Genomic DNA, 26139 nt, shown 5'->3' on the forward strand with positions numbered 1-26139 from the left:
ATAGTCCAATGGCTTGTTACCATGCATCCAATTCCATACAGATCTCCTGGGAGTGGAGTTCCTTTAAAAATCCTGTGGGGACTTCCCTGGTGGCACAGTGGTTAAGAATTCGCCTGCAAGTGAAGGGGACGCGGGTTTGATTCCTGGTCTGGGAAGGTCCCACATGCTGCGTAGCAACTAAGTCCGTGCGCCACAATTCCTGAGCCCGCGTGCCTAGAGCCCGTACTCCACAACAAGACTAGCCACCACAATGAGAAGCCTGCACACTGCAACGAAGACCCAACGCACATAAAAAAAACAAACAAAAGCACCAACAAACAAACAAAAAATCCCGGGAATATACTTTTCAGTAAAAGAACGAAGTGTATTCAGTCCTCATGATTAAAGACAAGGATCAAGTAGTAGTAGGAGGAAAGGTGGCTTTGATTCTCAGTTTGTGGGTTCTGAATCTGAATTAATTATCATCCTTACCTCAATGAGACAGAGAATTGTAACCAAAATCGTCACTACTACAGTTACAGATATTGCCAAGATGAGTTTGTTGTTATAGCCATATCCTGGAACTTCTTTTGTGAGCTAAAAATAATAAATAACAGTTTTTTTAAAACAAGGAGATGGAAGGGATGAAAGCTAACTATTTTTAATTCTATTCTAAATGATAGTTAACTATTCTTAAAATACTATAAAACCCAATCCTTTCAGGCGAGTAGCTTCTATAAGAACAAGCCAAATTGAATGTTATTAATCTTATCATTAGCAATTTCTTCTACAGTTTATTTATCTACACATTATTTATCTTGTGTTATGCCTTTTCTCGTCTACCCAAGGAATAGTGGCACACTCTCTAAACGAGCAAAGTGGGAGATCACTGTCTTAGCCAGTTTCATGGCTGAAGATAAGATACAGACTAGGAGCCCATGGTATTCCTGCTTGGTCACGTTAATGGCAAACTGAGTAAAAGTCCAGCTCCCATGTGTCAGGGGTTATCCTCACCTCACTTGACTCCTGCTCTTTCTGCTCACTCTGGGTTTCTGTGCTTTCACTGATATAGTTGTCAGTTTTCCACTGGTCCGTATGCCATTCCGCTTTGGAAACATTTACTTCTTGCTGCTTGCTGAGAAGTTTCATCAGGAGGCCTGTTTGAGACATGAGGTTGGCACAGGCCAGCTGCCCGTGTGTCTCTGAGCAGTCCATTTTCAAAGTCTGGATAACATGAGAAATGAGCCTTCGCATGTCATTGTTGGGGATGAGGGACCGTAGCTGCTGGTTTAGCTGAGTTTCAACTTGATCACCTGGGGATGTGAGCCCTGGGAAAGGGAAGCCTGTGGGCTTGGAGGATAATTCAGTGCCCGTGTTGTGGTACTCCCATTGTGTTTTGTTGGTGTGTTAAACAGTTGGCATACTGTTGTCTGCAGCAACAGTAGAATGTGCAGTGAAGACGTTCCTATGGGTAGTGTTTCCAGGGCCGTTTCCTCCTGGCAGAGTAGAGTTTCCTCTAGAAATAATTTCATCAGAAACATTTTATGCAGTATTGTTTTCTGAAGTAGTGTGTTCTGTAGAATGGTCTGAAAGAGAAAATAATGCTAGAAAAGGATTTTCCTGAGAAGTCACTTCTCTTGAAGGTGAAACAGCCTCTCGTGGAGAGGAATTTATGAGACTCCTCGCTACAGAGAACGGAGAGCTTGCAAGCATCATTCTACTGAGTGAACTTTTCTTTCTGAACTTTCGACTCCTTTTGACTTTGGGTTTTCTGTGGACCCGATGAGACTGAGTTTTATGGAAGATGTATTTTTCACCAGAAGATGAGATTAGTTCAGGAGCCTCAATATTTCTAACTCTAGCCTTTACAGCTTCTAAAACAAAAATAGTGTGGGATAAGTCTTTTGATTTGCTTTTAACCTCAGATGGGGATTTTGGAGGGATGGAGGCACAAGGCCTGCCCTTGAAGTACTGCTTCAGGGAAGAGGAGCCTGCTGCCTTGTGTTCCTTTATGAATGAAGACTCTGCATTGGACGACTTTCCCACCAGCTGCCTGGGCCTCTGCACCATGAGAAGCTGTTTCAGCTTTCTTGGGGATGGCCTCCTGAGCCTTCTTTCTTCGGCAGTGTTCGCCACAGATTGCTGGGCATTCTGTTTCCTCCTGACGCTCTCATCTCCCACTGCTTTGAGGTGCATTTTCTGTATGCCCCTTGGGCCCCTGAGGCCCCTGTTCACTCTCAGCAGGTGTTTCTCTGTAATCTCAATCTTTGCTAGGCTGTCTTTCTGTGGTTGGGCAGCTTCCAATTTCTTTTGAAAGATGCAGAGTTTAAACATGGTACTTAAATGGTTGGAACACGTATGCATGGCAGGTTTTTCTTCCTTTTTAACCTCATCAAATTTTTCCTCAGTTTCTGCATCTAAAAATTTTCCAGAAAGTGAAGTTTCTTCAACTTATTTTTATTAGTTGAATTGTTGGGTACAGGTTTAAGAGAAGGGCTCCTTGTATTGATTTTCAAAATGCCCAGTGGCATATCTCCATCTTGTGTATTTGAAAAAAGAAGTTGAATGAATGGTAATAATGTTGGTTCCACATCTCCTAGATTCCCCTCTGAGATAAAAGGTAGTATGTAATTCAGTGCACTGATAATATCACTTCTATTATTAAAGTCCAGCTGCTCATTCATGAAGCCTGACAAGCTGACAGCACTTTATCTGAGGATGCCCTCTCTGACTCAATAGTCAGCTCGCTGCTGTTCTTCTTCCAGGCTTGTAACACCTTCATCAACGATCCTTCTGCATTCTTCATCTGTCAAAAATAACTGTTTTTGATCATTGAAGACTGATGGGACAGCTTTTAGTCAGTCCACAGCCAAATAAATTAGGAATCACTCAACGTTTGAGTGCCACTTAGGAGAAAAAGAAACACACACTTAAGCCTGTGACTGGCAACAACAAAATGCGAAAAAGATATCTCTTGAAGAAGTGGATATCTACTCAGAAAATTCTGTAGCGTGAAATATACTAACTATATTCAGGATTACTCCACTGGTTCCCAGGGGCCAGAAATGAAGAAAATCCAAGGCTGGAAGACAAATATTCCCCTACTCAGCTGGGCTCTCTGCAGATCTACTGTGACTCCTCAAATTTATATACCCCACCCTATCCTTCCTCAGAGGCACGGGACTGTGAGCCTTCCTCTATCCACCTCTTTAGTGTGCTTGTGTCCTTGCTACTATCACAGATGACCACGACAACAACCGCCATTAACAGGTCATCATCTGGACATTTCCTTCTCTACCCACCCACCGAGTCCTTTGCTCAGTCCCTGCTTCCATGTATCCCAGCCCTCATAACAGAAGGCTCTATACAGAAAAAAAAACACTATGTCCACCCGAGCTCTTTGCTAAAAGTTGGGCAGGGATCTGGGGTATAAGAGATTTGCCCAATTGTAGGCCAACGTGGAATGTTCAACAAATCAATGGAATAATACTTGAGGTCCAAAATGCTAAAGGGAAAAAGCAACTTCTGTCAGATGGCTACTTTGCTTTCATTTCATTTTACTTCTAATATTTCCAGCTTTACTTGGGGAACCATCCAAAGCTTCTGACTGTGTGAAGGTAATGTATACCATTGTGTAGCTGGGCTTCTCTTCCAAAAGGATGAAAAGTATTTTTCCTGAGGGTCAAAGGAGGAGGGAAGTGTCATGAGAAAGGAGGAGCATGGGCTTGCAGAGAGCCCCAAACTGGGGAGAGGAGACCGGGGCACTAGGGTCATAGCACTTAACAGCTCTGAACTTGTTTCTCCTCACCTTAAAAGGAAATTAAAAATGCCTTTTCTGCCCACTTCTGGGGGAGGAGGGAGTAATACAACTAGTAAAAAAATTGTTTGGGGGAGTTCCCTGGTGGTCTAGTGGTTAGGACCCGGCACTATCCCTGCTGTGGCCCGGGTTCAATCCCTGGTTGTGGAGCTAAGATCCCACAAGCTGTGTGTCACAGACAAAAAAAAAACATTGTGTTGAAAAATCAGCAATATTGTCTTTATATAAGTAGCAAAGTGTTATTATTTATGATGTGCTCTAGATCAGTGATAGAGACCTGGATTCAAGCTACGTGGGCATGAAAGCACATTTTGGAAGTCACCAAGTTAGGGCCAATAAATCTAATATATAGCAAAATAGTTGAAAGCCCCTGAGTGTTTTGTGGATAGAAAAGTTTGAGATTCAGAGCAAGTTCAGAGCTGGACAGTCTAAGAATAAACTAGCTCTCCCATCCATTAGAAGGGCTAGGTAGCAGCTTCCGGTTATGGAACCAGAAATCTCAGGCTCCAAATAGGACATAAAACAGCATCACTTGTACTCTTTATAAAATTGCAGAAACAAACAAAGTAAACAAAAATATATTTACACCTGTCCTATAAGGTAAAGGGTAACTGAGACCTAATGTATATAAAATCAGTTAACAAACTGTGATGCACTATATCAATAAGTTCTCATTTGCAGAGAGCACAGCATAGGATATGGGGCCATTAATGTTAATTCCCTTCCCGCTTCCATTCCCTTCTCTTGTCCCTTTATGTATGTGTATCAGTAACATTATTAAGCTAACAATGTAACTGAGCAACTATTAGCTTAATAATGTAACCAAGACTCTGATTCTTACCAAGGGGGGAGGTCTTAGAAACTTAGGGAGCTGGAACTCTGAATGAATTAATTAAAATAATGAAATTACATCATTAATTTTTATTTTCAAATAATTTTTAAAATTATCATTATTGATTAAAAATAAAATAAAATTAAAAACTTATTATCCCGCAGTTGAGACTCACCACAACGTGTGAAGTCTGTCAGGCATCCACTGTCACAACACAGCTTGACTCTCTTACAGACAACCTCAATGGTATTTTTAAATTGGCAGAGGCAACAGGCCATATGGCTAGGTAAGTCCCTATAAATGGAAACACAGATAATTAAATTCGTGGTAAAAGAGTTACTTGAGTAGGTAGAAGAGGTAGATCAAGGCCACCACAGACCAGTGCAAAAAGGAGTTCTTGGGGCGTATGGACTGCAGAACTGAATAGGGGCCGGTTGGCCAATTGCTGCTCTTGACTGTTGGAAATAAATATAGAGGAGGAGAGATGTGCCCAACAGAAGGATTAGGATGGCAGTAGGTATGGTATGCCTACAAAAAAGGGAATAGGGATTAGAATTGGGTGACATTGATCTGTACTTTAATTCAGAAGTATCTCCTTCCAACCCAAAAGCCTCACTTTGGGTTGAGTACACAGGAAGAAGGCACACTTATAAGAAGAGTCTGAATAAGACTGCACCTTCTGGAATCACTCTGTCAGTTCCCATTTGTGAGTAGTAATATATTAGAAATTATTCTAGTCATAAAAAAGCATCGTGTGGTTAAACAGTAACAGAGATCACATTGGCCAAATCTAGACAAAAGGAACATTCCAAAGAATAACACTATCATTATAATAAGGTATAACATAGTTAATTTTTAAAAAAGCACATGAGTTCATAGTGATACTCAGAAGGAAAAGTGGGGGAGCTCTTCTGTATAGAATAATGTCAGCTAATTAATACAAAATGGATGATAGAATAGGAAAGTGTCATTTTGCAACTATCAATGTAATAGTTGATTCAGACAAAGATTATCATTGATGCACAGTTGGGTGAAGAGTTGTTTGAAAGTAGGATCTTCACTGATCCCAAAGTATCACCCCACAGATTATTTATCAATTACCAAGGGGAAAAATAACTTTACCATGGAGAGATATGGAAGAAACCATCTTAATCAAGTGATCAAACTTAGCACTGGGCCATCCTGCTGGGATGGAGAAATTTCAGCTTCCTCAGGGGGGTTCTATAGGTTCATCTGGGCTCCTCCAAAAAATCCGTAGGTAGGCACTCCTCAGGATAAATGGCATCCATACTGGGATCTAAATAATCACCCTGCAACTGTTGTTCTAGACCCTGAGTGTTTTTTTGAAATTGGCCTATACTTCCAACAATAGTTTTGTCAAGCCGTTGATGCTGAACTAGATCTTTCTTCAGATTTGGGGGTGAAACAATAAACTTCATTGGTTTTGAGCTATTACTACCTAGAGGTGGAACAAGTATTTCAAATGATTGGTGAACTTCAGCCTCCTCTAGACCTATGTGTTTAGTCTTACTTTTGTGTCAAGAAGGGAGAACGAAGGGCTGATTCTGATCCCAGTCTAGCACTGGAATGGCCTCTGGGAGCTTTTGATGTTGCGTTTGCTTGTTATTCAGATCCTGATGTGGAACAGCAAACTGATCTGGCCCTGTAGGCAGCTCTCCAACCGAATCCGTGTCCGGGAATGGAACCTCAGTCTCAGACAACTCCTGATGAGGGGGGGCCAACATCTGGACTGGAGACAAGGGCTTTAAGTAATTAAAGCCCACGGCTTCTGCCAGGGGTGTAAGGGCATGGGGCAATTTGGGAAGAGGTTCTGAGGCCTGTGAAGACCAAGCCTCTGTCAGCCGTGGGGCGTTGGAGGTCACCTGGACGGGGCCCAGGGCCCACTCCGGAGGCTGAACTGCCTGGACTAGAAGCCACCGTCCTTGCCATGTGAGGAAGAGCCGAGGCAACCAATGGCGCAGCCGGGACATAACATGTGGCGGCTCCAGGGTCAGAGACCCAGGCCAGTGAGGAGCAGGAGCCACATCCTGCATCCGAGCTGAACCGCTATGCCAGCGCCTACGCAACGGCTCACGTTAGCAATCGCGCGCCCCGCCCCCGCCTAACGTCCCTCCCGTTATTTATGACGTCTTTAGTTGCGCCACAGTTATTAGGCTCGTGCGGAGATCCAATCCGCGCCACCAGAGTGGGCCTTTTTCCCAGAGTCCCCAGGGCGCAAGCCATCCTTCCCCTTGCAAAGGCAACAATTACCTCCTGCTGGGCCCTCTTCCCAACCCCGCCCTGCCCTCCCTGGCCCCAAACAATGAGGCGGGATTTGGGCTGCAGACCCGAGTGGCCCCAAACTCCAGCAGCCCAGGGGTGGAGGGGGGAGGGAAGGATACAGAGCTTCCCGAGGAAACCAAAGGACCTGGCATTCTGGGAAATTCAAAAGTGCTAGTCCAGTCCTGGCAATCTGAACTCTTCCTCCTCAAAGCTACAGTCTGAGAGACATTCTTGCTCGCTTTGGCCACACGGCTGACAAAAAAAGTAGCTGACCTGCAAAATGAGCATCAGTTAGGGTGGCGGAAGGGGGACACACCTTACAATTACGCGAAAATGTTGCCATTTCCTCCAAACTCTCAGTATTCACGTCTCATTATTCATACACCACTCTGTAATTAGGGGTCACCACTGAATCAGTGATGACTCCAGAACTTCTGCAGGAGGGGTTTGGGGCAGGTGAGCAATTCATTCTGGGAAAGAGAGCCTAAAACCAAGTGAATGGCCCTTTACATTAGCATGGGAAGACTTCCCCCATCCCAACTTGTCCCAACAGAGCCATTAATCTAGAAAAAACTACAGTGTCACTTTTCAGAGGTCTACCCTGTGTGCACATATGGAGAAGACAGTTAGAATGTTAAAGTCAGCATGATAAGTAATTTTCTTGAAATACTGTAACTAGCACGAAGTTTACTTTCTTCACAGTCCTTTTCATAATCTATTTAATTTTACTCCTTTTAAATTGTCTGGTACACCTTTAACACCTAAACTCCAAGAGAGAAGGAGCTTCACCTAATTTCCAGTGCCTAGCACATGATGGTTTCTAAATGGAACTGATTCCAAGATTGGCCTCATTTAGGAGTGGATCTGTTGTTATAATTAGGTTTCCAGAATCTTTAGTATCAATACGGAACCCTTTCCTCTCACATTTCATAGAAAGCTACACTTCTTAAAGCCCAAACATGGATACGTTTCAAGTTCCCTTGACTGATTTAAATTGATTTAAAATAATTAGTTTGTACAGGAAAAAACTTTCAAAATTTTTCAGAACATAACCACCTTTTCTTTCTCTACTTTCTTCCCTTCAAAACAAACTTTGCAACATTGGGGTGAGTTAAATAATCAGAAATCTAGCCAAAAATTAAGCTCTCAATGACACGAAACACATTTTTTGCTCCTTTTGAATAAAAATCCTATATGCAGTACATTAATGTTTTCTTTCAGAAATTACGTTGACAACTTAATCCATAATTCGAGGCATCCATATAACTGTTTTACAAAAAGGTTCTTTAGCAAAATATTTAACACAAGATACATATGAGATGCTGAGATCTGGGTAATATACCTTACTTGAAAGGCATGAATAGTTTTTAGACAGTGTAGCATAATCACACTTAAGACCATAGTTACTTTGTTCCCAAGTCCCTGCAATTCTATTTGAGGGGAGTTCTAAAAGGCTTGTGTCTTCTCCTGTGTCCACAACCATAGACGTACACTGGTGGCCCTCAATCCTGCTCTCGAAACTTCAAATAAGGGGCCAGAGACAAGGTCCGGGACTTGGAGAAGTGCTAGAAATTTCCTGCCTCAAAAGCAATTTCAGAGTTTCACCTTTTCCTAAGGAAGACAGAACTGAGTAGATATGCTGAAGTCTTCCAAATCCTGCTGGTTGTTTTGAATTATGGCTACACTGGCTGTGTACCACTTGAGCTTTTATCTCCACATACTTGAATTAAATCCTGTAGTTCCTCTTTGGTTCTAGCATCTGTGACCTCTTCACAGCGTCTATATGCCACAGCTGTTTTACCACTTACTGTAATAAAGTTTACAAGGATCAATTCAGAAGTTTTCTTGTTCTAAAACTTCCTATATACAATGGTAGCACCGAATAATCAGACATTCTTTTGACTTCTAAAAGCAGAAAATAAGAGCATTTTCCTAGAAGTTCCCTCATCTGGCACTTCAGTTTTTATTATAATTATTTGTGAAAACATACATAAGAAGTATCAACTTTGGTTCAAAAACTTTTTGATCTTAGAAATAAGAACTAAGGAATAAGGACATAGAAATTAAAAGCCGTGGAAACAAAAATGTTCAATCACAATACAATTAGATAGGAAGGCATCAGGTGGGGGTCAAAGTGAGTTCAAACCTGGAAGAGACACTACTGGACTATAACAGATACTTCCTATTAGAAGCAAGGCAAGTGCCTACTCTTTGGGACAAAAATTCTACCAGATACAATGAACAAAGCTTTGGCGACAGAGACAGACAGAGCATTTGAACACCCTACTGGCAGAAGCTGGCCCATGTAGCCTTTGGACAATACAGCTTTCCTCAAGGCAAGCTAGAGCCACCAGGCTTTTTGGTCTAAGGGGTTTTGTGTACATATAAGGAGTACCTTGGCATGTTAGGCACAAACAACTCAGGCATTTAGTTTGGTTCTTAAAGGTTGTTACCCAGAGTTGACAGCTGATGGAGATTCTGCCTGATGACCAGGGAAGTCAAACTTCACTGGAAGGACTGCCCAGGCTGGAAGGCCAAGTCCAATCCAGGGTCAACTCTTACAAGCCAATAAGGTCACTGACAACTTACCTAGGATTTCTCAGTCTCTAAGCCTGCAGGGCTGTGAAGCAGGGGAGCAATTCTGTTCCCAGAATCTACTAATCATAAAGTTTCCTTTGGGCACAGCCTGTGACATTCTCACCGCTGTATAACTGGATAGGGAACACAATCAACGCTATTCAATAGCATGACCAGTTTCAAGGCTCACAAAAACGTAGCCCATTATTATATAAGAATCATATTCACCCAATATATCAGAAATAAACACTTCAACAAGAAAACAACGGTAATAATAATAGTCAATATATTTTCTCTGCTTACTACATTTCAGGCATAGTTCTAAGCTTTTTACATTCATCATCTCATTTACTCTTACAATATCCCCCATTTGGTGGTAAGCTGAATTACTAACCCTATATGCAGATAAAGAAGTTGCAGCTTACAGATATTAAATGCCTTCAAATTTCTCTGGCTAGAAGAACCTAAAATTGCAACAACAACAGCAACAAAATCTAAGAGACAAAGTTAGGACTCAAACACAGGTGTCCAAGACTTATAATCACGACCCTATTCTGTATGAGAAGCAAGCAATTGAGGAAGAACTGGATCAAACACTTTCTGTATGAACTGAGGCCAGTCATTCTACATCTAAATACTGGGGACAATAATATTTGCTGTTGTTCTTCTCATAAATGCCACAAAGAACAAATTTAAGACTGTTGCTGTGAAAGCATATGGTGAATGAAAGAATATGTAATGTTTTAGATAACCATTATTTTCATACAATTAACTTTTCAAATAAGTTTATTAGCTCACTGAAACTGAAGCACTTCAACGACAATCAAAAAGGTCTTTCAGGGCTTCCCTGGTGGCGCAGTGGTTGAGCGTCCGCCTGCCAATGCAGGGGACACGGGTTCGTGCCCCGGTCCGGGAGGATCCCACATGCCGCGGAGCGGCTGGGCCCATGAGCCATGGCCGCTGAGCCTGCGCGTCCGGAGCCTGTGCTCCGCGACGGGAGAGGCCACAGCAGTGAGAGGCCCGCGTACCGCAAAAAAAAAAAAAAAAAAAAAAAAAAAAAGGTCTTTCATAAAACCACAATCAGCAAATTCTGGAATGCATCTGTCATCGCTTTCTGAAGAGCAACTGAAACAGAAAAATTAGGAAAGGAAACTTACTAAAGCAAAAACCTCATTGGATAAGGCCAATATTCAACAAAGGCAGTAAATCAACCATGTACACAGCTAATAGGAAGGATGAAAGAAAACAGTAATAAAATCATCTATATTCACAATAAGAAGTTCAGGGACACACGAAACAAATAGATGTAAAATACAAGGTCAAATACAGTAACTGTGGGGGAGCAGAGTAACAATGCAGTGTTGTTAGTGTCCATGTGGAATTTAGAGCTCAGCAACTTAATCACACACACACACACACTCACACACATACACACACACACACACACACACAACTGAAAGAAATCCAAACATAATATTAAAGATAGTCCTCACATCACAGATGAAGGGAATAAAAGGGAAAGAGAGGAACACTGAAGAAATTAAAGAGGGATTCTAAAAATACCCAAGACAAATGAAAATGAACACACAATGTTCCAAAATCTATGGGACACAGCTAATGCAGTTCACAGGGGGAAGTTATAGTGATATAAGCTTATTCTTAGGAAACAAGAAAAATATCAAATAAACAACCTAACATTACACCTGAAGGAATTAGAAAAAGAAGAAAAACCCAAACTCAAAGCTGTCAGAAAGAAGAAAATACCATATGTAATCACACCAAAAAGAATAAGATACTTAGGAAAAAACACACCTAAGGAGGTAACAGACATGTACTCCGAAATCTATCAGCCATTGGTGAAAGAAGTTGAAGGCAACAGAAAAAGATGGGAAAATATAGCAGGTGCATGGACTGGAAGAATTAAAACTGTTAAAATAACCATACTACCAAAGACAATCTACATATATAATGTAATCCCTATCAGAATACCAAAGCATTTTCACAGAACTTGAAAAAGTAATTTTAAAATTTGTATAGAAACACAAAGACCCCAAAGAGCCAAACAATCTTGAGAAAGAACAGAGCTGGAGGCATCACGCACCTTGACTTCAGATTATACTGCAAAGCGACAGTAATCAAAGCGAATCGGACCGGAGCAAAAACAGACTCAAAGATCACTGGAATAGAACAGAGATCCCAGAAAGAAGCCCACACACATATATTTAATTGATTTATGACACAGCAGGCAATATGGAGAAAAAACTGTCTCTTCAATAAGTGGTACTGGGAAAACTGGTCAGCTACATGGAAAAGAATAAAATTAGAGTATTTCAGCACACCATATATAAAATAAACGCAAAACTGAATAAAGACCTAAATGTAAGACCCTAAAACCCTTAGAGGAAAATACAGAACATTCTTCAACATAAATGATAGCAACAGTTTTAGGTTCAGCCTACAAAGGCAAATGAAACAAAAGCAAAAATAAACAAATGGGACTTCACTACACTTAAATAATTTTGCACAGCAAAGGAAATCAAAGACAAAATGAAAAGACCACCTGCTGAAGTAGAGACAATATTTGCACATAAGATATAAACACCAAAAAGATGACCAAGCAAGGGTTCATATCTAAACTACAGAAACAGCACATACAATCAATATCAGAACAACACACAAATACTTTTATAAAAAATGTGAAGACCTAAATAGACATTTTTTCAAGGAAAAAATACAGAGAGACAGCCAGAACTCACAAAGATGCTAAACATAGCTAATTGCCAATAAAATGCAAACCCAAACAATGAGATATATCACCTCAGGCTTGTCAGAATGGCTGTCATCAAAAAGGTCACAAATAACAAAGGTTAGTGAGGATGTGGAGAAAGGGAAGCTCTTGTACACTCTTGATGTGAACGTGAAGTAGTGCAGCTACTGTGGAAAGCAGAATGGAGGTTCCACAAAAAACTAAAAACAGAACTACCATAATATCCTGCAATTTCACTCTTGCGTATATAACAAGAAGACAAAAACACTATTTCAAAAACATAACTGCACACCAATGTTCATAACAGTGTTATTTGCCATAGCCAAGATATAGAGTCAAACTAAGTGTTCATCAATAAGTTAGGGGATAAAAAAGATTTTTTATGATGACTTCAGCAAAAAATGAAATTTTGCCATTTGCAAGAACATGGATGGACCTGGAAAGTATTATGCTTAGTAAAATAAGCCGCAGAGAAATCAAGCCTGGTAGGTTATCACTTACACATGGCATCTAAAAAACTGAATACAACAACAACAACAAAACAGACTCAGAGATTAAACAACAGACTAGTGGTTACCAGCAGGGAGAGACAAGGTGGAGGAGCAAAATATTGGTAGGAGATTCTGAGGAAGAATCCACTACGTATAAAATCAATAATCTACAGTGACGTACAGTATAGCATGAGGAACAGAGCCACTTTTATAATAAGTATAAATGGAGAAAAAGCTAAACATTTATGAAGCACTATGTTGTACCTCTGAAACTAATATAATAATGAAAATTAACTATAGATCAATAAAATATAAAGTAAGAAACAATAAAGGGGAGACACTGGTTAATAGATAGAAATCAATTAAATAAACACAAGTTTTGGAAATCAAGGAATTAAAAAACAACATGTAAGTCACAACATTGGCATTTAAAGTGTACGATCTATTCATTTAAGTGGTGAAAAATGGTACCCATTTTCACAATTTTGTATATCTAGGATAAATTATTATCTACAAAAATGTTACAAATATTCACTCAAAAAGAAAGAGAAAATGTGGATTAACCCACTTTAGTATACAAATTTAATATCAAAGTCTCTATGTAACATTGACTTGAGTAAGTTCTGTTAGCCACTTGTAGTTTCTCTGTGATGTAAAATCTTTTAAAGCATAAAAATCACCCTTTCTACATTTTTCCATTAGACATACATAGAAGTTAAAAGAAATGAGAAGACAGAGCAATCATCCAGGAAGGTGAATTTACTGAGAAACAGTCGTTCGTTCTCCCTCCTCCTTTTCTTTTCCTCCTTTTCCAGGTCTCTTTCCGTTCCAATCAGGAAAAGTCTTTAGAGTTCTGAGAATATTTCTTTGAGGGCTTCAAATCACCATACCTACATCCTCTGCCACAACTACACACACAGGAACAAAAATAAACCTCTGCTATCCACTCATGTAGGAGGGATTCGTGCAAAATAAAATCCTACATGGAGACCAACAGGTGAGTTTTCTACCTGTTCTTTATAATGTCCCTCCATTATACTAAATCCCACACATTATGAGGCAGAAGGGGTTATGTGAGCTCTTCCTTGAAGTCAAACAACTTGCATTCATTTCAAGTACCTGGTGATCATAGGGTACAGCCAGGGAAGGTGCCATCCCCCTTGGGGGTGGGCGGTGAATGGGCTCCCGCAGCCATGCACCTCCTGATGTACAGATTCTGGAGAAACAAAAGGCGGTCACACCGCAGTCAGCCTGTCAGGCTGTCGGGCCACTGGGCAACCCCAGCAGCCTGGAAGTGGCCCCTCAGTTGCTGAAAGCAAAACTCTGTCCCCCCTGTGAAGCCAGGCAATTTGGGCCAGAGAGTCAGAGGAGACCGGTAATCAACTCCTCCTCTCTGCTCACCTCCTTGGGGTTACAGCAACCTCATCTCCAAACCCAACTCTGATCCTGGAGTGCCAAAGTGGGAGTGCAGGTGGGCTCTGCCGGTGCTTCAGCGCCCTCTGGGAAGCCCCCTAGTTTGAATATGATTTGAGTTTGATCCTGTAAAACCATCAGAACTTCCCACCAGAGATAAATGAGGAGATTCTGGCCTTTATTAGTACGCATGGTGAACACGGTTGTCCTGGCTGTACTTTCCAACCCTCCTATTTTACCCACCTATTTTTACCCAACTTCCTCCCTGTGAGTACCTTTGACCAACGCTGAGCTCAGACTCCTGACCTATTACAGCGACTTTGTCAGTCCTTCTTTTAAAATGGACAGGTAGGGCTTCCCTGGTGGCGCAGTGGTTGAGAGTCCACTGCAATGCGGGGAACACGGGTTCGTGCCCCGGTTGGGGAGGATCCCACATGCCGTGGAGCAGCTAGGGCCGTGAACCATGGTCGCTGAGCCTGCGCGTCCGGAGCCTGTGCTCCACAACGGGAGAGACCACAACAGTGAGAGGCCCGCTTACCACAAAAAAAAAAAAAAAGGACAGGTAAGAAAAAGGATTTAACCTAGAAGCAGCAGCTCAGTAAGGGAAATAAAATCATCAGAAGCTATCTAATCACAGCCACAGCCACCCAGGACTCTGTCTTATCTGCTGGGGCATAAGAATGGGACCTTCCTAAACTTGAAGGCCAGTCAATCAAATAAGTAAAGGTGTCGCTCACCTCTGGCTCTTGTTGGGATTGCTAGGCCGTCTACCCAGTGTATACTAACTGCAAAACACTGTCATGGTTTTGAAACACCTATGTTCCAGGAAAGCTTTTTGGGGTGCATGGGGAAGGTTTCTTTTTGACATCAAGCAAAAAATAAATCACCAACTTCTTTGAGCACAGGGGTGCTTAAGAGGGAAGTAGAAAGAAGGAATGGGCAGAAAAGACGATCTCCTCTGAAGTGAAGGTCGTTTTTCCAAAAGAGTAGGATTTAGTCTCAGTTTAAGAAGAACACTTTTAAATAGCCGGGACAGCTCCAAACTGCAGTTTAGAGAACGAGTGCTTCAAAAGAACAGTATTTTAAAAGTCCTGGCAAGGCAGCAAGTGGATGAAGAGTTTGTTTTGCATAGTTTTGAACACAGGAGTAAAGAAACATAGGCATCTCTGACTAAACGGCCCTGAGATCCTATGGCATCAATGGGTCAGTTGCAGGGGGCAGGGGGTATGGGGTGTGATATTTTTCTCTCAACATTTCCCAGGGCAGTCACCGCTCCCTACCCCACCCCCATACTCCCTTCACCCTTCCTCCCTCCACTGTTGGGTCCCCAGGGACAGCACTTCTTAAGCTGGAGCGCTCAGGCACCATCTCTGCAGTCTGGATTCTTCTTGGAGCCTGAGAAGTTCTGGGACAGGAATCCAGGTCTGCAAGGCCACTGGGGTGCAGTCGGACCTGGAGGACTGGAGGGGAACTGGAGCCCTGAAGTCCACCCACGTCCTTGAAGCCGAGGGAGGAACACATCCTCTTAACAGTACTTCTCAGGGGTCACCGTGCTCCCCACCTGAGGGTGATCCATACTCACTTGAGGCAGCAAGGGCTGCCTCTAACTGACCCACTCGATTCCACCTTAAGGGTCCTCGCACCTATGTGAGAGCGCAGGCCCTGGCTCTCTTTAGTCAGCTGAGGCCAGTGTTGCCTGGGTCCCTCCAGTCCCATCCCCCAGCCCCTCCCTCTCGGACTGTATCTAGTAGAAGAAAGAGCACAGAGGAATTGGATGAATCAAAGGACATGGGAGTCTGGGTATGAGTTTGAAGACCGAGAACCTAAGGCACAATTACATATTATTGGAGACTCTTGTGGGGTGTGTGTGGGGAAGTTAGGAAGCCGAGAAGCTGAGTGGACCTGATGAGTCCAGCCCCAGGACACCACACAGCCCCGCCCCCCCTTCCCTGCCATCAGACAAGGGGTGCCACAACTCCAGCCAGGACTCTGCATTTCCCCCTCCCTGATTCTCCTCCAGAAGAGCAGGTGGCTACCCTCTGAGGGCAGGGGCAAGACAAGACACCAAGTCCCCCTGCACTAAGGCGCTACTGGAAGCTCTTCCTGAACAGCAGTGCTGGCTTGGAGCGAACCCGAGCACCGGCAAAGTTGGTCCCGTCTGCAGCTGACAGAAGCGGGGTTTAAGTCAGCTGCCATGGCTTTAAATCAATCAGCCCCCCCTTTAAGTCAGGTGACCCGACTTTAAATCACTCTGTGCCCCTCAAGCCTGCAACTTCAAAAGTTGGGAACTTCACTTTGATCCCAGCAGCTCACATAGCTGAACCCACACTGTAGTCACCCCCAAAGCCTGGCTTAGAGGCAGGATATAAGGTAAGGGGATGGGCATGCACTCATGGTGATGAGAGTGTACTTCATGTACCAGAAGGGTCAAGGTACTCTGGGGTACAGCAAGCAGTGCACGATACAGCAGCTCCCTGGCAAAGCTGGTGATGCACAGGGAGAGTGGGCACACCCAGGCATACAGAAGGTCCAGGGTGGGACCTCGGGCACAGCCAGCCGGGATGGTGTGAAAGCGGAGGATCTCAGCCTTCTTGAGAAAGGCAGACACAGATGATGGTTGAGAAACAAAGACCACATGAAATATGGATCTGAAAACACACCCTGCTCTTGAAATTGGCATGGGGAGGCACCCAAGATTTGAGTCTTCTTACTCCCCAGTACCTAGTGCTTTGGCCTTTGCCCAATTACTTATACAATTACTGATAATATCTAACCCATAAAATACTGCATTTGTAGTGGTATGCGTGTTAAAGTTTCTGTAGTGGAAAAATCTTCTCTACAAGAAAAATGTACACTACCGGAAATAAATTAAAACCCCTCTTTATAAAGTACTATATCAGATTTGCCTGGTGGTGCAGTGGTTAAGAAACTGCCTGCCAACGCAGGGTAAATCGGTTCAAGCCCAGGTCAGGGAAGTTCCCACATGCCGAGGAGCAGCTATGCCCATGTGCCACAACTACTGAGCCTGCAGGCCACAACTACTGTAGCCGACGCACCTAGAGTCGGAGCTCCACAACAAGTGCATCAAGAGAACCCACCGCAATGAGAAGCCCGCGCACCGCAACAAGGAGTAGGCCCCCGCTCGCCGCAACTAGAGAAAGCCCGCGTATAGCAACGAAGACCCAACGCAGCCAAAATGTAATTACTTAATTAAGTATTTTTTATAAGTGTTTTATCCTTCTGTGCAACTTATCTGGGAAGAAAAGAGAGATGGCATGGGAGAGTGAGAAAGACCAATATTTAGTGCACATCTCTCATGCAAGTACTCTGCTGGCTCAGATACATTTATCCCCACTTTACAAAGGAGGAAATAAGCTCAGAGAGGTTTCGTAATTTTCCCAAAGGTAAACAGCTATTGAGTGGCAGAACCAGGATCTGAACCAAGTCTGTTACCTTCAAAGCCTAAGTCCTCATCACAACAAAACTCTATTAATATTTACATTTATCGAATTACATTGAAAACTGGGGAGTTCTTGGCACAATACTGAATAAGAGTGAGAAAGAAAGGAATAGCATTGTCCCTACAGTCAACCAAAAATTTTGGAGAAGCTGCTAGATACCTGGCCCTTTTTGGGGTTCAGAAGTGAACACGATAGGAAGAGTTCTGCTTTCATGGACCACGTAGTGGGGAGGAGAGACGGGTGCAACTTGGGTGAGGGATTTCACCTTGCTGGGCCTCTGTTTCCTCATCTGGAAAATGGGACGGGTGCTCCTCATTTTGTGGGATTGTCCAGCCCTCACATTCTCTGATTCCATGAGAAGCATTTGTTTTCCTGTTTCTTTAAAATTCATTCAGGCCATGAGCCATGATGAATGCTGTTAGCTGCTCCCCAAATCACTCTATTCCCACCCTTTTCCTGTGACCAGGTCTTTCCCAAAACATGACTCACAATCAGTCAAGTCACAGAACTTAAGGGGCACCCAGGAGAAAAATTCCAACCCTTGTTTCTCAGGAGCTCTGCGGTCTACCTGCCAGGTCAACTTAACTCATCTGGCACAAGGTGGCCATCCTCGGTTTCACATCAACGTGATCTCAGGCACAAACCTCCTTGTTTTTCCATTTTGTCTTTAAGTAACTTGTTGAAACAACTGTACAAATATGACAAGGATATAAAATCAGGCATCTTCTGCCCCCAGTGCCTATTAATAAATGATTTTCTGCCACTTTAATGATAAAGATAGAACATTTCAACATTCTGCTGCCCTTCTTATTTGTCATTTTTGTTGATATTTCTATTGAATACACCTTTCAATATTTTAACAATGGAACATTTATTTAGGTTGTTGCAGACCCAGCCTTTAGTGGTAAAGGTTTTCTTGTTATATTTCTATTATGTTTCTTTTAAGAATCATTATCCTATTTAAATGGATTAAGTCAAATCTGTAGGCATTTATCCTGTGAATATTGATGAAATGAATACCTAGAGGGCAGTAGTACAAGTTGATTGGACTTGAGAACCTCTATTAGCACAGCTACGTATAAATATTATCTGTATGTAAACCAAAGAACATGCTGAGTGAGATTCTCTGACACTTTTTCACCATCTGCCCCTGAAGCCTGTGAGAAATGAAATATTTCTTGCCATCGCAGTAAACAAAGGATGTCACAGTCAACAGGACTTGTAGCTCTCCAGTGTGAGCCACCGGCCCTGAGGAACTCAGGATATGCAAATACAGAATGCAGGCCCCAGAGAGCTGAGGGTGCACATCAAAGGAAGGATTTCAGTGAGCCCAGACTCTGGCATCTTCGCATACAAAGAAAAGCGCTACATTCCTCACGTTGGGAGAGCAGGTTTTCCTTAGTCAACCACCACCTTTTCATGTTCCCCAATACCTGCGTCAGTCCCCTGCCCTGTCCCCTCCCCACCCCCCCCACCTCCCCCCGTACTCTAGGTCAGGGAGGAAGGAGCGCAGAGGGACTCTGCTGAATAAGGGGCCTGCGAGCCTCGGGAGGAGTTTTCAGCCCCTTTCCCCGCAGAAGGGAGGAGGGGATATTTACGGACCCTGCGCCTCCCTTGCCCCGTTTTCCCTCAGGACGCTGAGGCCGACCCCCCTCCCCACACCAACCAGGCCCCGCGAGCCAGGCCAACGACAGGGGCCAGAGAAGGGACCGAAGTTCCCCGGGACCAGACGCTGGGGGCCGCTCTTTCTGCACAGCAGCGGCGGGTGACAGCGAACTCCTGCCCCTCAGAAGCTGGTCTTGCGCTGCTGCCTGGGCACCGGACCAGGCGGAGCGCCGGCGCCCACTTACCCGGCCCGCCATCTGCACGACTGTCGTGGCTTAGGTCGCCGGGGCCCCTCCATAGCCGGAAGCCTCAGTGCGGCCGCCCTCCCCTCGGGCTCCGGGCCAGTTGCGTGACGGCGGAGGGAAGAGACCCCGAGCTGCGGGACTTCCAGCTCTGCGGAAACGCGGGCTCCGTTCTGGGCTTAGCGGGTGAGACCGCTCTTCCCCGAGGCCTCCCAGGAGAGAGGCGGGCGCCGGGGGACGGAGCCGTCAGGAGCGTAGGGCCCCAAACGGTGTCCTGCAGGGGCGGCCCGGCCTGGGATCCCCGCCCACTGTGACCGCAGCCCAGGCCTTTATCCTGGAATCCTACACAAAAAACTTAGAAAGATACACGGTTTATAGTAAATATTGACAAATGATTGTTGCTGCTGTGCTTACTATCCTATTAAATGTGTAAAATCCAAAAAACACTTTAAGTTCAAAGTTAACTATGAATTTTTACCTTTCCTTCTTATGTCTCTGCTATTCCCAATTGTGGTTAATGAATCATAGACTGTGGCATCACTATTTGAAAATGAGCTTGTTAAAAGAACAGAACTCAGGCCCACCGGACCTACTGAATCATAATCAGAACATTTCCAATCTCCCCAGTGTACTTGTGTACCCATGAATAGCTGAAAGATACATTCCTACCTCGATGTATCTTTTCTGTCTGAAAAATACACACATTTTATCCAGTTTGATATAAAAAAAACATTCAAAAATGCATATGCCTGTGTTGAAACCATTATTTTATCATATTTTTCCAGATAAGTATATAGTCTCTATACTGATTTTGTGGATCACATGCCACACACTTTTCTTGTAGTTAGAAATAAGGTAGAGAAAGTTACTTTGTAAATATATATATAAATATATAAATATAAATATATATATATATATATATATATATATATATATATAAATGGATAATTCAAGACACCCTTCTAAATGAAAACCAGTTCTCTTAACTTGCTGTTTTCTTCTTGGGTCACATTATGAACTCTTCCCGTGGCCACATGTCACATGTACTTTTAATTTCAGGGACTGCTGACATTCTAGGATATGGCCATAGATTTCTCTCAAGAGGAGTGAGAATGCCTGGACCAAGATCAGTGGGAATTGTACAGGGATGTGATGTAAGAGAAGTATAGGAACCTGCTCTCCTTGGGTGAGGATACCTTCCTTCCAGAATTCCTTACCCAACCACAGCGTTTAGAGTCCTTCACTTGTAGAATGTCTCCTGGAATCTTCTGCTTCCTACAATAGGGTTTCAGATTGCAATGTTTCAGGAAATACTGGGAGTTTGTGGGTATAATTTATCTTATTCTTTTAGAAGTGCAGCCTCCCTCAGCCGCATAGCACAGGGAGAGCAGCTTGGTGCTTTGTGACCACCTAGAGGGGTGGGATAGGGAGGGTGGGAGGGAGGGAGATGCAAGAGGGAAGATATATGGGAACATATGCATATGTATAGCTGATTCATTTTGTTATAAACCAGAAAATAACGCATCATTGTAAAGCAATTATATACTCCAATAAAGATGTTAAAAAAATAATAAAAAATAAAATAAAATTGCAGCCTCCCTTTTCATATACTTTGTAATTGCTTGGGATGTGTCTATATGAACTTTGTACTATAGGCTTCTGTTATAGTCCTTACAATATTTTATTGATTTATTTTCTGTAACAATTTTCCATGGATTCTGTGGCCTTAAGGTATATTAAAAGGGAGACTGCGATTCTGGGACTTCCCTGGTGATGCAGTGCTTAAGAATTCGCCTGCCAACGCAGGGGACATGGGTTCGAGCCCTGTTCAGGGAAGATTCCACATGCCGCAGAACAGCTATACCCATGCGCCACAACTACTGTGCCTGCAGGCCACAACTACTGTAGCCGGCGCACCTAGAGTCGGGGCTCCACAACAAGTGCATCAAGAGAAGCCACGGCAATGAGAAGCCCGCGCACCGCAACAAGGAGTACCCCCACTTGCCGCAACTAGAGAAAGCCTGCATATAGCAACGAAGACCCAACGCAGCCAAAATTTAATTACTTAATTAATTAATTAAGTAGTTTTTAAAAGTGCTTTATCCTTCTGTACACCTTCTCTGGGAAGAAAAGAGAGATGGCGTGGGAGAGTGAGAAAGACCAATATTTAGTGCACTTCTCTCATGCAAGTGCTCTGCTGGCTCAGATACATTTATCCCCAATTTACAAAGGAGGAAAAAAGCTCAGAGAGGTTTCCTAATTTTCCCAAAACCAAACAGCTATTGAGTGGCAGAATCAGGATCTGAACCAAGTCTGTTACCTTCAAAACCTAAGTTCTCATCACAACAAAACTTAATTAATATTTACATTTATCGAATTACATTGAAAACTGGGGAGTTCTTGGCACAATCCTGAATAAGAGTGAGAAAGAAAGGAATAGCATTGTTCCTACAGTCAACCAAAATTTTTGGAGCAGCTGCTAGATACCTGGCCCATTTTGGGGTTCAGCAGTGCTCACGACAGGAAGAGTCCTGCTTTCATGGACCACGTAGTGGGGAGGAGAGACGGGTGCAACTTGGGTGAGGGATTTCACCTTGCTGGGCCTCTGTTTTCTCATCTGGAAAATCGGACGGGTGCTCCTCATTTTGTGGGATTGTCCATCCCTCACATTCTCTGATTCCATGAGAAGCATTTGTTTTCCTGTTTCTTTAAAATTCATACAGGCCCTGAGCCGAGATGAATGCTGTTAGCTGCTCCCCAAATCACTCTATTCCCACACTTTTCCTGTGAGCAGGTCTTTCCCGAAACATGACTCACAATCAGTTAAGTCACAGAACCTAAGGGGCAAACAGGAGAAAAATTCCAACCCTTGTTTCTCAGGAGCTCTGCGGTCTACCTGCCAGGTAAACTTAACTCACCTGGCACAAGTTCGCCATCCCAGCAGCTACTCTGAAGAACTATATGGTGTTTCCTGAAACATCTAATAAACAGAGCTACAGAGCCTAGGGCACTTCCACTCATGGCACTATAGGATGGCAAAACTAAAAATCAACAAGACACATCCATCGCAAAGTTTAGGGCTGCTGTGTTTACTAGAATGTCGGCCACGGTACAACTCAAATATCCCAGAAAAGAGAAAAATGGATAAAGAAGATGTGGTCCTTACGTACAATGGAATATCACTCAGCCATGAAATCAATGTCATCAGGGCAGTCACAGCATAATGAGTGGATTTAGGTACGATGATTCTAAGTGAAATAAGTCACACAGAAAACGAAAATTGTCATAAGATATCACTTATAGAGGGAATGTAAACATAGCAACACATGAACAGAATTACAAAAGAGGACAGAGTATCACATATACAAAACAAACTTACGCTTGCTTTAGGGGAAAGGTGAGTTGGGGTGATGCATAAAACCAGAGTTTGAAATTAGCACAGATACAGATCCATAAACAAATACGTAATAGACAAGACCTACACCTTGCTCAACGAACCGGACTCAACACTCCCTATTCACTGCAGAGGTATATATGTGACTCGTAAGAATCTTAATACCTATATATTGACATCTCTCCATAACGGAATCAAGTGTGTGTAGAGTGGCATAAACACAGCAGTGAAAATCAGCTAAAGCCCATTAAAAAAATTTCAAAAACAAAACACAAACACAGCAAAACAGAGAGAAATTCTTACAAAATTCGTTCAGGGGCTCTGATTCAACCTGGATTGACCACATCTACACCCAAAGCTGGATGAGACATAAGGCTGGACACTTGGGGCTGAGAGGATTGGTGAGGTTGGCTGAGCAAATGCAGACCCTTTAAAGCAATACCGCGTGCTACCCATTCCATGGGTCCCAACTCACCAGGTTTAAGGGAATCTTCCTACAGGTAAAACATGCATGGAAAACCAAGAGCATGGTACACTGTGTGACCGGGAAATGATTCTAAAACGCACCTCATTTTTCCTCTCCTGGTGCTCGGGTTCAGCATTCCAGACGCTTTACTAACAATCTCCCCACTTGGGGAGTCAACACCTTTAACCTCCTGTTTCTCAGTTTACAATCTGGGCGGAGGATGAACAGGAATAGGGATAACCAATGACAGATGAGATGTAGGTGTTTGGATGGGCACATGTCACTCTAATTTCCCATCAGGAAGAAGAATTGACCAAAGGCTCAGCCTGCCGCCCCGGAACCAGAATAGAGCCTGAAGCAATCCCGCGGTTTGGCGGCCAGCTCACAAAAAACGAGTTGAAAAAAGGAACTCAGGTCCACTGCGATGCACAAAGCTCCAGAGTTATAAAGGACAACTATCTTCCAAAAATATTTTGAGGTAAGGCTACGAAGAGGACTTGAAAGCAAGGCAGAATGCCAGGAAACAGATTTCAAGAGGTAGATTGGAGTTGCCTTTAAAGCATATGAAAAGCGGCAGAACTTCGACAATGATGCACTTGACCAAAAAGGGGGTATGCGTTTTTACGAACTGCTTGACGAACCAAGCAAGCAGGCGATGCAAATCAGCACTACAAAAAAGTCTCACTTCCCACCGGTCAAAAGGGCCATCCGAAAAAAGTGTAAAAATCAGAAAGGCAGCACAGGCCATGGAGAACAGAGAGCCTTGTTATGCTAATGGGCGGGATGTAAATTGCCAACAGCCACTCTGGAGAACTGTAAGGTGTTTCCTGAAACATCTAATAAACAGAGCTACAGAGCCTAGGACACATCCACTCATAGCCCTATTGCTGGGGAAAACTAAAAGTCAACAAAAACCAGCAACCCCAAGTTTAGGGCTGCTATGTTTACAAAAACCTCGACTACGGTACAACTTAAATATCCCAGGAAAGAGAAAAATGCTTAAACAAGTTGTGGAACTTACATACAATGGAATATCACTCAGCCATTAAATCAATGTCATCAGGCCAGTAGCAGCATAATGAGTGGATTTAGGTACGATGATTCTAAGTGAAATAGGTCACACAGAAAAAGAAAGTTGTCATAAGATATCACTTATAGAGGGAATGTAAACATGGCTACACATGAACTGAATTAGAAAACAGAACAGAGACTCACATTTAGAAAAGAAACTTAGGCCTGTTTTAGGGGAAAGGTGAGGAGCGGTGATGCATAAAACCAGAGTTTGAAATTAGCACAGATACTATTCCATAAGCTAAATATGTCATAGACAAACCCTACTCCTTGCACAACGAACTGGACTCAACACCCCCTATTCACCACAGAGGAATATATCTGACTAGTAAGAATCTTAAAATCTATGTATTGATATGTCTCCGTAAGGGAATCAAATGTCTGTAGAGCAGCAAAAACACAGCAGTGAAAATCAGCTAAAACCCATTATAAATTTGAATTTCAAAAACAAACCACAAAGACAGCGAAAGAGAGAGAAATTCTTACAAAATTCATTCAGGGGCTGTGATTCAACCTGCATTGATCACATCTACACTCACAGATGGGTGAGATATAAGGCTGGACACTGGGGCTGTGTGGATTGCTGAGGTTGGGTGAGCAAATGCAGACCCTTTAGAGCAATACTGTGTGCTGCCCATTCCATGGGTCCCAACTCACCAGGTTTAAGGAAATGTTCCTACAGTTAAAACATTCATGGGAAACCCAGAGGATGTTACACCGTGGGATTGGGAAACGTTTCTAAAACGCACCTCATTTTTCCTCTCCTGGTGCTCGGGTTCAGCATTCTAGACGCTTTACTACCAATCTCCCCACTTGGGGAGTCAACGCCTTTAACCTCCTGTTTGGCACAGTTTACAAATTGTGCGGAGGGTGGACGGGAATAGGGATAACCAATGACAGACGAGATGTAGGTGTTTGGATGCGCACATGTCACTCTAATTTCCCATCAGGAAGAAGAATTGACCAAAGGCTCAGACTGCCGCCCTGGAACCAGAATAGGGCCTGAAGCAATCCTGCGGTTTGGCGGCCAGCTCACAAAAAACGAGTTGAACAAAGGAACTCAGGGCCACTGCGATGCACAAAACTTCAGAGTTATAAAGGACAACTATCTTCCAAAAATATATTGGGGTAAGGCTACGAAGAGGACTTGAAAGCAAGGCAGAATGCCAGGAAACAGATTTCAAGAGGTAGATTGGAGTTGCCTTTAAAGCATATGAAAAGCGGCAGAACTTCGACAATGATGCGCTTGACCAAAAAGGGCGTCTGCGTTTTTTCCTGAATATATTCAGGAAAAAACGCAGACGCCCTTTTTGGCCAACTAAGCAAGTGGGCGATGCAAATCAGCACTACAAAGAAGTCTCACTTCCCACCGGTCAAAAGGGCCATCCGAAAAAAGTGTAAAAACCAGAAAGGCAGCACAGGACATGGAGAACAGGGAGCCTTGTTATGCTGATGGGCGGGATGTAAATTGCCAACAGCCACTCTGGAGAACTGTAAGGTGTTTCCTGAAACATCTAATAAACAGAGCTACAGAGCCTAGGACACATCCACTCATAGCCCTATAGCTGGGGAAAACTAAAAATCAACAAGAAACAGCCACCCCAAGTTTAGGGCTGCTATGTTTACAAAAACCTCGACTACGGTACAACTTAAATATCCCAGGAAAGAGAAAAATGCTTAAAGAAGTTGTGGTACATATGTACAATGGAATGTCACTCAGCCATGAAATCAATGTCATAAG

At 43.2% G+C, this 26139-nt stretch overlaps 1 pseudogene; it reads right to left on the bottom strand.

Annotated features, from left to right (window-relative positions):
• Window positions 1–584: 584 nt before the first annotated feature.
• LOC149750192 (leucine-rich repeat-containing protein 37A3 pseudogene) lies at window positions 585–3400 on the bottom strand (annotated as a pseudogene).
• Between the last annotated feature and the right edge of the window lie 22739 nt (window positions 3401–26139).

This window comes from Delphinapterus leucas, chromosome 2 (genome assembly GCF_059928025.1).
Source record: "Delphinapterus leucas isolate spDelLeu-1000000601 "Yukka" chromosome 2, BTC_Dleu_Yukka2, whole genome shotgun sequence".
Taxonomy (NCBI): Eukaryota; Metazoa; Chordata; class Mammalia; order Artiodactyla; family Monodontidae; genus Delphinapterus; species Delphinapterus leucas.